Here is a 12,289-nt window from a genome sequence, read left to right as displayed (position 1 = left end):
ACATCCCCATGCTGTATCCACTAGGCCACACAGACCTTTAGAAATCTGTCCCAGGGAGAATAATTGTTAATAACTGTGCCCTGCGTTTCTATAGCAACTTCCGTTGCAAAGCACTTTGCAAACTCTGGCTCACATTCTGGTCTCACGGCAGTTTAAATCTGGAGTTGCTCTTGTTATGTCGGCATTTCCTAACATGGCGTGAAACGTAGAGGGCTAGCTGGGCCAGGAGGGCATGGAAGGGTGTGTCTACATTAACATGGGGAGGCTTTTAACAGCAGGGGGGCGGCGAGCGGGGGGCATATTCACTTTTGAGAAAGGGGAGCTCAGCGTTGAAACATTTGGGAAGTGAGTTAAGTCAACAAGTGACTCCAGATTTCCCTGGGGGAGCTGAGACCAGAGACTGAGCACGTGGGTTTAAGGGGCACAGACCCCTGGGGAGGCTGCTGACTCCAGCCACAGAAGTGGGACCTTAGGCTGAGGCAGTTTCGGCAGGGTCCAATCCGGGGAAGAGGGGTACCTGCAGGAGTACCCCCTTCTCCACTCCCCAAGTGGGATTCAGCTTGCACCAGCAAACGTACCATCTGGCAAAGAGCTCCCAGTGGGTCTGTAAGCCTCATCTATACCCTGCTGGCCCAAGAGCCTTCTCCTCACAGTCCTGAGTGGGGCCCGATTCCGAGCTCACCGGCTGAGGTGCAGATGGGGGGCAACCCACGGCAGCCCTGGAGAGGAGCTGTCTGCAAGCAGGAGCCAAAGAGCCAGCTGACTGGTGGAGCGGAGGCCAGTCTGGAAGGGTCTGGATGGAGACCGCTGCTCAGGGGATGCCTTTTGGTCCCTGGCGGGATGTCAAGTGGCCACCTGCATGCACCGAGCACACGCCTCCCTCACGATCCCTGCACATCCTGCCCTTGGTGGGGATTCAGCTGCTTGTCCAAGTCTCTAAATGGCAGTGTTAGGAGGCCTGTGACGGGCAGGCATTCACGCCACGGGTGCCTCTTGCAGGACACTCCGGGAATTAGCTCTGAAGGGCTGGAGCGCCCCTTGCTGGCCAGTGTTTCACCTGCTGTTACCTGTTTTTCTCAACCACTAGGACCCGGGTCCCTCCCAGACCATGGCGGCCTTCCCTCGGGGTACTGCCCTGCTGCAGTGCCCCCACACTCTGGGGTCCTCCCCCTCTGGGACCAGAGCACCATTTCGGGCATGTGTGGGGGGTGGGCAGCCAGGAATGGCACTTATCCTTGGCAAGGGGCTGTGGACCTGCGGCCTTTGCCTACTCTGGCTCCCTCTCTGCAGCCCTAGTAACTTCAGGCCCTGCAGCCTGGGAGCTTGCCTGGCCAGAGCTCCCCAGCCCTGCCTGCCTTTCCTCAGCCCTGCTCTAAGTCAGGAAGCCTCCAGCATCCCCGGCAGCCAGGTCCCACGGGCTCCCCAACAAGAACGAGTCTGACTTCTCCCCTCCAGGAGCCTTTATTTATATTTCCCTCCAATGGGCCCTAATTGGCTAATTCCTGCCAGAGCTGCTGCCCCCAGCTCCACTGCTCCAGCCCCCTCCCAAGGCTGGATTTTAACCCTTAAAAAGCCAGTGAGGGGCAGACGCCTGTCCCAGGGCCGGACAGCCTCAAAGGGGACTTTCCCTGTGTCGGAGGCAGACCCGTGCCCATCTTGCTCTGCCTGACCTGGCTGATAGTTACATCCAAGGCCATGCAGCAGTCACCAGCCTGTGACTTCACGGGGAGGGGAGACCACAAGCCTGGCGGAAGGGGAGGAGCACAGGGGGCACCTAGCCAGTGAGGAGGGGAAGGTGCAGACCCCAAAGGAAGGACGTGAGGGCTGTCGCAAGCCCAGCCGCTGCAGTGCGTGGCCACAAACACTCAGCTAACGGCTGTGGGCTTGAATGCCATCGCTGGCTGTGCCTCCGCCCCCTCCTTTATGTAACAGGCACCCCAGAGGTTGCTGGCTGGGACCTTGATTAATCCCAGCAACTCCCTGTGAAGCTACCGCGTGCGGCCTGGCATTTGCAGGGAGCCGAAGAGAATGTCACATTAGTGTAAGGTTCACCGGCAGCGAATTCCAGCGGGCCCTTGCTCTCCCTTCACCCCCACCTCCACCAGTCAAGAAGAAACGAGAGACAAGGGTGATGGGGCAGAGGCGGAGCTTTCCTTGCATGGGCGTGTGCATGTGTGCCACACACACACAAACACACACACAAACACACACACACAAACACACACACACACATACACACACACACACAAACACACACGCACATACATACACACACGCACACATATACACACACAAACACATATACACACACACATACACACACACCTACACAAACATACACGGAGGAGCATAGAATTGTGGGACACACATACACACACACACACACACACACACAAACACGTATACACACACATACACAAACACACACACACACACCTACACAAACATACACGGAGGAGCATAGAATCGTGGGACACACATACACACACACACAAACACGTATACACACACATACACAAACACACACACACACACCTACACAAACATACACGGAGGAGCATAGAATCGTGGGGGACACATACACACACACACACACACACACCTACACAAACATACACAGAGGAGCATAGAATCGTGGGACCGGAAGGAGCCTGGGGAGGCCCTCTAGTCTGTCCCCTGCCCTTCTGGCAGGGCTGAGTAGTAGCTAGCTCAGCCCTGGGAGGTGTTTGTCTGACCTGTTGTTAAAATCTCCAGTGGTCGCGGGTCTCCTTCCTCCGAATGGTGGAGGAGGTGGCCACTCGCCACGGTTTCCTCACCAAGGAATGAAAAGCCAGGGCTTCAGGAAATGGCAAATGGTCTCTCGTGGCAAGATCCCGGGGCCAGGGGCTGCGGCGGGGGGGGAGGGAGGAGTGGGCTCTGCAGGGAGAGGAAGGTTAACCCGGGTAACACAGACTGGAGAGCACACCCAGGGCCCTTGGAGTACAAGGGCATGGGACCCAGCACCAGAGCTTGATGGCTCTGCTAGTCACCTCTGGCCCCTTGCCTGCTGTACTAGGGTGCCACAAGAAAGAAGCGATTTGGGCTCTAGAGGGCAGTGGGGAGGGTAGTTGTGGGTGAAATGCACTCACCAACGTGATCCCCTCAACACTCTCACATGTGCACACACATCACGATCCCATGTACACCCCTGCACACACACAGTAATCCCATGTACACATACATGTTCACACACACACACTGATCCTGCACACATACTCATGTGCGCACACGCACACACACACACACACTGCTCTTGTGCAAATGTGTGCACAGCCATGCCTCCTAAACCTAAATGCACACCCACAGAGAGAAACTGTGATGCTCTATGTATGCTCTGAGATATACAGATATCACGATCCTGTGCACACGCCCATCTCCGCGCACACACACACTTATCATAATCCCATGCACATAGGTACACACAAGTCCACACACAATGCTCATACCTGTGTGCACACAAACACACATAGCTGTGTACAAACTAGGGATGTAAGCGACTAGTTGGGGGACTAAATGATTAGTCACTTCCCCCCTTCTATCAGAGGCAGCAAGGGGCAGGGAGCAGGAGCTAGTGGTGGGGGCAGCTGGGTTTAAAGCTGGCTCCCCCAGCATTGTCTCCGCAGGGGGCAAGGGAGGTAGGGGGGAAGCAGGGAGCAGGCACCAGCCAAGAATCAGCTGATTACTGGCTTGCATCTGGTCTCAGGCGCACCTCTGCTTTTTAAATGTATTAAGAGCCTTCGGGCTCTTAATCCATTTAAAAGGACTCCTGCTGGCTTTAGCCTTTAAATGTATTAAGAGCCGACAGACTCTTAGTCTGCTTAAAAGGCATAGTCACAGCAGGGTTAGCTCCTGGGCTGGGAGCTAACCCATTGCAGCTCCCCGCTTCTCTACTAACCACTCGTTGACAGGAAATCCATCGATTAGTCGATTAGTTGATTAAACTAAATGTAACATCCCTAGTACACACAAGGGTGTACATTCACCCACCATCTAGAAACCCCTCTCACAGAAAGCCTGAGTAATCCTATCACATCACTAGGTGCATAAACCCCTTGGGAATCTGCCCCTGAAGCAGGGATGTGGGTGGGAGAAGCATTGGACGGCTCTGCAGTGCCTGGACTGGCACAGAGGGCAAGGCCCCGGCATCAAATACACTTGGGTTCCCTGGGAGTTATACGTCTAATCTACTTAGGCACTGGTGTCTATCTGCATCTCTAGGCACATAAACCCCTTTGGAAATCTGCCCCATTTCTGCCCCTCCCCCGTGCAAATCCGGTGTGATGCCAGGAATCTGGTGGAAGCCAAGCAGGGTGAGTGAATTCGGATTCAGGCCCAGGGCTGGGCACCATTTGGCGCCTTAGTCAGCATTCTTGGCAGCACAGAGACCTGGGCACGGAGCCACTCCTGGATTCAAAGGGACAAGAACATTCCCGTTGAAATGCAGCACTAAGATGTGCTCTTTCCTCCCCAGACACATCCCTTCCCTCCCCTGCAAGCTCTGGAACATCTGGGACCCTTCCGATCCAGTGGGGTCTGCCCTGAAAGGAAGCCGGAGCTCTGTGGCTTTCCTCTTCCCGCTTCTTTCCGTCTGAGCTGCTCTTCCACAGCCCCACGAAACCTCAGTGAGGATGCCCGTGGGCCCTTCCTCATGGTTAGCCCTTCAGCAACAGATCAACACCTGCCTTGTCAGCTTGCCGAGAGATCAGATTCAGGTGCCTGCGTAGGAACTGCTTCCCTGAGGGATTGATTCCACGCTCTGTTACACCAATGTCAATTCAGAGTGGCCTTTTTAGGGTACGTCTGCACGGCAGGGCAAAAGTCAGAATAAGCTACGCAACTTCAGCTAGGTCAATTGCGTAGCTGAAGTCAAACTAGCTTAATTCAGCTTTTGGCGCTGTCTGTGCAGCAGGAACCCTCTTCCTTCGACGTCCCTTACTCCTCATGAGTCGGAGTAAGAAGTCCTCCGTCTCGAAATCTCCATCGTGGAGAGAGGCTGTTCTCAGTAGTGACGGATGGCAGAACAAGGAGCAATGGCCTCAAGTTGAAGTTGGGGAGGTCGAGGTTGGATATTAGGAAAAACTATTTCCCTAGGAGGGTGGTGAGGAACTGGGATGGGTTCCCTAGAGGTTTTTAAGTCTCGGCTTGACAAAACCCTGGCTGGAAGGATTTCGTTTGGGTTGGTCCTGCTTTGGGCAGAGGGCTGGACTCGACCTCGTGAGGTCTCTTCCAGCCCTAGGATTCGATGAAATTATTTCGAAATAACGGTTTCCTGTGTAGATGCGCACTTTGTTATTTCAAAATAAGACTACAGTGTAGATGTGCTCTAGAAGTCCATGCCGTTGCACTGGGATAACAGAGAGCAGGTCAGTCCCTAAGCAATTCACAGAGGTGCATCATTCGAGCACCTGTTGTGTAACACAAGTGACTGGAAATGATCTGATTTTCCTATGTTGTGTTGTGGTGCCAGCCTCTGGTACAAAAGATCACTTCTATGCCATGCTGTAATAAGAGATGAGTCTGGATTAACTCCCTTCTCAGAGCCTGCATAACAAACAAGAGGAATGAAATTGCTCTTTTATGAGCATAAATTTAGTCTAGCTGGTATTGCTCAACCCAGCTGCGGTGACTCCCAAGACAGGAATGTGGAAATCAATGGTTATAACCGATTTAGGAAGGATTGAGCGGGCAAAAGGGAAGAAGAGGCACTTTATGTCAAAAGCGGCATTACCCTGTTTTCAAGTCACTGATAACTCAGAAGAAAATTATCTTAAATGCTGACAGATCAATGTCCTAACAGATACAGCACAAAACAGGGTATTAGCTGGTGTTTGCTACAGACCATTAAATCATATGAGGGAACTGAATAACCCGCTTCTCATGCATGTATCTATAACATGTAGGGAAAAAATTGGCATGATCCCGGGGGACTTCCATTTGAGTGGCATATGCTGGGAACCTCATGCTCAAACATCCTTGGAATTTCTAAATATTGGAGATGACTATTTGCTAAGGCAAAAGACCACATTTGTAATGCACAAAAAAGAATAAAGTCAAGATCACTATAACATACACCCAGTGGTTTAAAAGAGCCAATTTCATAAAGTGAAAAACAATTATGATCCAAATGAGTTGAGAGGAAAAATAAATAGAAAAATGTGAATGATCATTTGGAATGGTTTGGTTTGGGAATGTTTTACTAGATGATCCAAAAGCTAGCCATTATTAGTTAAAAAAGTTATCTTGGGTTAGAAGGGAAAAGAAGGCATCTAAAAGCAAGCAAGCAAGAAAAGGAAACTGATAGTAAAGAATTTAAATTAGAAGATAGTAAATGTAGAAAATTGATAAGGGATGCAAAGGGGCACAAGGAGCAATCTAGAGCCAGTAGAGTTAAGGACAGAAAAGCTTTTTTTAAAGTATATTAGGAACAAAAAGGACTCTAACAATGGCTGTTACTAAATGGAAATGGTAGAAATATCAATAATAATAATAATACGGAAAGAGAAGAAGTGTTCAGTACATATTTCAGCTCCATATTTGGTGGAAGAACAGATGGGGTCATCATATCATATGATAATACCCTTTCTATTCCATTATTATCTCAAGAGGATGTTAAAGAGCAGCAACTAAAGTTAGACATATTTAAATCAGCAGGTCCAGATAACTTTCATCCAAGAGTTTTTTAAAAATCAGGCTGGAGTATTAATGCTGATTTTCAATGAGGGTTGGAATGCCAGGGAAGGTACAGAAGACTGAAAGAAAGCTAAGTTGGACCAATATTTTAAAAGGATAAGCAGATGACCAGGGTAATTATAGGCCTGTCAGCATGATATTGATCGTGGGCAAGATAATGGAGCGGCTGAAACAGGACTCTATTGATAAAGAATTAGTGGAGGGTAATATAATTACTGCCATTCAATATGGGCTTATGAAAAATAGATCCTATCAAACTAACTCAATATCTTGTTTTGATTAGATTAAAAGTTTGATTAGTAAAGGTAAAAGTGTTGATGTAATATACTTAGATCTCTGTAAGGATTTGACTTGGTACTGCGTGATAGTTTGATTTAAAAAACTAGAAAGATATAAAATTAACATGGCACACATTAAATGGATTAAAAGCTGCCTGACTCATAGTGCTCAAAATGTAATTGTGAATGAGGAGCACTCCAATGGGTGCTTTTCTAGTGGGGTCCTTCATGGACCTGTTCTTAGCCCCGCATGATTTAATATTTGTATCAATTACGTGGAAGAAAACTTAAAATCGTCCCTGATAAAGTTTGAAGATGACACAAAAACTGGGTTACCCTGAAGAGGACAGGTCACAAACACAGAGCGAGTTAGCACAAGCAAATAACATGCATTTTAATACCGCTCAATGTAAGTGCATCGGTCTGGGAACAAGCCATGTGGGCCACAGATGCAGGCTGGGGGACTCTCTTCTGGTCAGCAGTGACTCTAAGAAAGACTTGGGGCCACGGGAGATAATGCGCTCCCAGTGCGACGCGGTAGCTGAACAGGCTAATACTCGCTGTGGGGCTCCCTGGGTAATTTTACCTCTGTATTTAGCAGCCACGGCTGGAATCTGGCATCCACTTCTGCTACCCACAAGTCTAGGAAGATGTTGATAAATGGGAGCAGGCTCAGCGACGTCAAGAGACCAGCCCCTCCACCGATAGACTCAGGGAGCCCATTCTCTTGAGATTATCACGTCTCAATCACAGAGGGACAAATACTCACCAAGGGGCTCTTCAGGCCAGCGGGGAGAGATCTGACACCAGACAGGGGCTGGACACGGATGCTGGTATAAATCAGGCCGGAAATAAGTTGCAAACTTTTAATGATGCGGGTAATTAACCACTGGCCCAACCAGCCGAAGGGCACAAGGTCATTTTAAAATCCCGACCGGATGTTTTTCTAACAGCTCTGCCCTTGAGATGTTTTGGGGAAGTCCCATGGCCTGCATTGTACAGGGCAGAAGGAATGATCACAGTGGGCACTTCTGGCCTGGGCGCCAATGAATTGGGAGCCTCTGGACAGTGGCACCGGGCTGGGTTCGTCAGTGTGGACGCTACAGCCCGAGATGACCAGAGAGACTTGTCTGAATCCAGCCCTTTCTCCATCATCTCTGTGAGCCTCTCCTTCCTTTCCTGGCTGGGTGAGCAGCAGCCTGGACCAGTGGCCAGAGGAGAGCTGTGCCAAAGCCCTGCTCCTCCAGCCATTCCACCACACCCAGGGAGAGAGGCGAGACCCGGCCAGACACAACAGATGTTGCTTTGTCACTTAATGCGCTGCTGGCAGCTGCTCAGATAACCCGGCGAGGAGGGCGGGATAAGAACCCGTAGAGCAGAGAACTGGAACCCTGAGTCCAAACACTCCTGAATTCGGATCTCACATGCCCCCTCTTAAGAGCTCTGGCCATTGGAGATGCAGCCGTGCGCATGCCACTGCCGTTAGCTCTCTGGCCAACGCACTAAGGAACAAACTAAGGAGTCAACCTGTGGAACTCCTTGCCAGAGGAGGCTGTGAAGTCTAGGACTATAATAGAGTTTAAAGAGAAGCTAGATAATTTCATGGAGGTTAGGTCCATAAAAGGCTATTAGCCAGGGGATAAAATGGTGTCCTTGGCCTCTGTTTGTCAGAGGCTGGAGAAGGATGGCAGGAGACAAATCACTTGATCATTGTCTTCGGTCCACCCCCTCTGGGGCACCTGGTGCTGGCCACTGTCGGCAGACAGGATACTGGGCTAGATGGACCTTTGGTCTGACCCAGTACGGCCGTTCTTATGTTCTTATGTTCTTAAATGCACAAATAAATAAGCCCCACTGGGAGCCTGTCTTCTGCTCTAGGAAGCTGGTCGGTGTGTGAAGAGCGCATGTACGTCCCTTTCCTTCAGCAGCTGTCGTTCCCGCAGGCTATGTCTACACTGCACGCCTATTTCGAAGTACAGTGTGTGTCTGCACAGCAAGCCCGTTCTTTCGAAATAATTTCAAAATGAATGATTCTTCTGCTTCTTACTGCAACTTCTGTGACCCCCTTTTCATGAGGCGTAAGGGACATCGGAGGGAGGGTGTTCTTCCTTTGACTCCCTACTGTTCAGACAGTGCCAAAAGTTGAGTTAAGCTACTTCCATGTCAGGTACGCAATTAACATAGCTGAAGTTGTGTGGCTTAATTTGCCTTTAGCGCTGCTGTGTCGACGTGCCCTTCAAGTGAGCATGGCAGAGGCATTCGCTGCTCATCTGAGCTCTGCTTAGGAGGGCTCTGCCTTCTGCTTTCTCTTGCCTCCATCCATCCCATTCCTGGCACCATCAGTGGCTTTTCCCTTTCATCTCACTCAGCTCCTTTGTGTTGCCACTCGTCCTCGTGACGGGGGGCGGTCACAGACGACCCCTTGGGGGTGCCTCCCAGGATGCTGACACATCCACTGCCACTCGTCTTTCCACTCTCTAGGGCTCCTCACCGCCTGGTCCTGCTGGGCCAGTCCCACTGGTCTCCCCAAGCTGAGGTCCCTGCCTCCACCGAGAAGCAGTACAGACACTGAAGCACTTCAGGTCCACGGAGAGTGCAGTTTAGGGCCCAACCTCCTGAGAGAGCACTCCCCAGATGGGATCAAACCCCAAAGAATTAGGTAAGCTCCCTTTAACTTTGAAGAGGGTATGTGAACACTGGTTGCCCCCTCCCTCAGGTAACAATCGCTTACACTGGGTTTGATGGAAAATAAAAATGGTTTTATGAAGTTGAAGCAGTAGAACTGAAGTAGTAATAAGAGAAAGGAGGCAGAGCAAAGTAGGTTACAAATGAAAAGAAACAAAACCGCTTGGCTGAAACCTCAGTGCAAACTCAATCAAACTCACCCGAAAACCTCTCTTCCAGCTGCCACTCTAAACCAGGGCTCTCTTCCTCATCCTGGGGTCTCAGGATCCTTCCTTCCGGTGCAGCCCAGCCAAAAGACCCAGACCTCTCCTCTCCTATTCTTTTTGTTAAAGGATTGAGGTCCCTCCCTACCAACTACTGCTCAGGCTGAAGGACAAAAGAGATAATTTAACAGTTGAGGGTAACACCCTCCATGTCTCTCATTCATACATTTGAAACTCACAAATTATTCCCCACTCCTTGGGTACGTCTAGACTACAGGGTTTTGTTGACAGAAGTTTTGTCAACAGATACTGTTGACAAAACTTCTGTCGACAAAGAGCGTCTAGACTACATCCAGTTCTGTCAACAAAGCAAGCCACATTGTCGACATAACAGTGTGGACGCAAAGGACAGTGTAGATGCAATAATGCCTTCTATCGACAGAACAACAAAAGGCGTTATTCCTCGTAGAATGAGGTTTACATACGTCAACAAAACTGCTGAGTTTTGTCGACGTTATGTCGACATAACTCAAAGGCAGTGTGGACGCAGGTATAGTTTTTTGTCGACAAAACCCTGTAGTTTAGACACACCCCTTGTGTCTAATTTTACACACACAAATGTTACATACAATGAGTAAGATAAAGAGAGCCAGTGGATCGTGACATGAAGATCGATGGGTTACACAAAATGATTCGCTCAAAACACTTTTGAGATATGCATATTCATGTCCATAAGTCCATTTCCAAAAGCATGGCGGAGGGGTGGGTCCATCACAGTCCCCATCCTGGCTCGCCCTCCTCTGCCGTGCTGCAGGCTGCCAGTCTGGGAGATGAGCTCAGTGGGAGAGCAGGCATCAGGGAGTCTGGAACTTAGATTTTCGCAGCAGCCAGTGAGCCAAACACCCCACTGGGCAGTGTGGAGGAGGCTTGGCCGTATCCTCTCAGCAGGCCCTGCAGTTGAGCGCCCCTGCAGACGTGCGGCGAGGTATCACGACGCCAGAAGCAGATGGGGTGAGGTTTGAACTCTAACCCATCTCCTGCTGATTGATGCCACCGGTCCTCCAGGGAACTGCCCAGCACATCTGCTCCTCCGATCAGCATGGAGAAGGTGCAGTCTTGGTCCATCTGTCCCCTCCACTGGGGAAGTCCTGCCCCAGCACTGGAGCTCATGTGAGGCCCCGGTGCAAGGAATGGTGCTGGAGCCGTTGCCCGTAGTCAGAAGGGAAAGGGATCCAGAGCCCATAACGGGGCGTTATTTTCTATAGCTAACTCAGGCTGGGTTCCCCCTCGGTGGTGTAAATCAGTGATGTTCCCTTGGCCTCTGCAAAGCTCTGGTGTGCTTCTCCAGCTAACGGGCTGGCCCATAGAGCTGACACTTACATAGAAGCTGTCTGCTCACAGCATCAGAAAAAAATTTCAAACTTAAACTAGACACAGAGATCACATCGCCTCCCACTCAAATAATAAATAATTTACTCCATAAATAATAACTTGTAAATAAGCTCGCTTTTTTACAAAGGAGGTCAAGATCATCGCGTTCCCTTTCTACTGATGGGGAAGCCGAGGCACGGAGCAATGAAGTGACTTACTCAAGGTCAGCCAGACAGCCAGTGGCAGAGCCAAGCATACAGCCCATCCAGTACACTAGGCAATGCTGCCTGACTGCAGCTATGTCTAGCCACACTATTGTTTGCAGTGTTGTTGTAGCTGTGTGAGCCACAGGATATAGGTGAGACAATGAGGGAGAAGTCATAGCTTTTATTGGACCAGCCTCCGTCAGTGAAAGAGACAAGCTCCGGAGGTTACACAGAGGTGAAGAAGAGCTCTCTGGACTTGAAAGCTGGTCTCTTTCCCTGACAGAAGTTGGTCCAATAAAAGACATTCCCTCACCGCCTTGTCTCCCTGGCAACAGTAAACATGTCAGGGTGCGAAGCACCAGCTTCTGACCTCATTCGCACGGCGTGGAATTAAATTAGTGCCGTTGACATTAATGGAGTCACTGGACGACACGGTCTGACTAGAATTCGACCTGACATCAGTGCAGTTCCTGGGGGGCTGCGTGGCTGTCCCTGGGACCCGATTGTGAGCTGCGGAGAGGAATGCGCCACAGGGGCCGGGTTGGGAAGTGAAATGCAGCTGTCTGAGTAGGAACCTGGCTGGAGCCCCAGGCTGAACATCTCCCCTCCACCCCCAGCACCGAAAGAAGGACCTGTGGGTCTCCTGCATGCTCCCCTGGCCATGGGGCCCAAGGGGTTCAGAAGCGCGGGGAGGCTTGGGAAGGATGGTTGTTAAAAAGAGCAGGCTCCCGCCCGGCTGAGTCCCAGCACTCCGGGAGGGAGAGCAGCTGTGTGGTGCCGGCACATAAGGGCAAGGCAGGCGGGTGGGGGGGGGGGG

This window comes from Pelodiscus sinensis, chromosome 29 (assembly GCF_049634645.1).
Source record: "Pelodiscus sinensis isolate JC-2024 chromosome 29, ASM4963464v1, whole genome shotgun sequence".
Classification (NCBI taxonomy): Eukaryota; Metazoa; Chordata; order Testudines; family Trionychidae; genus Pelodiscus; species Pelodiscus sinensis.
The sequence above is the reverse complement of the archived record's forward strand: the minus strand, read 5'-3'. Positions refer to the sequence as shown.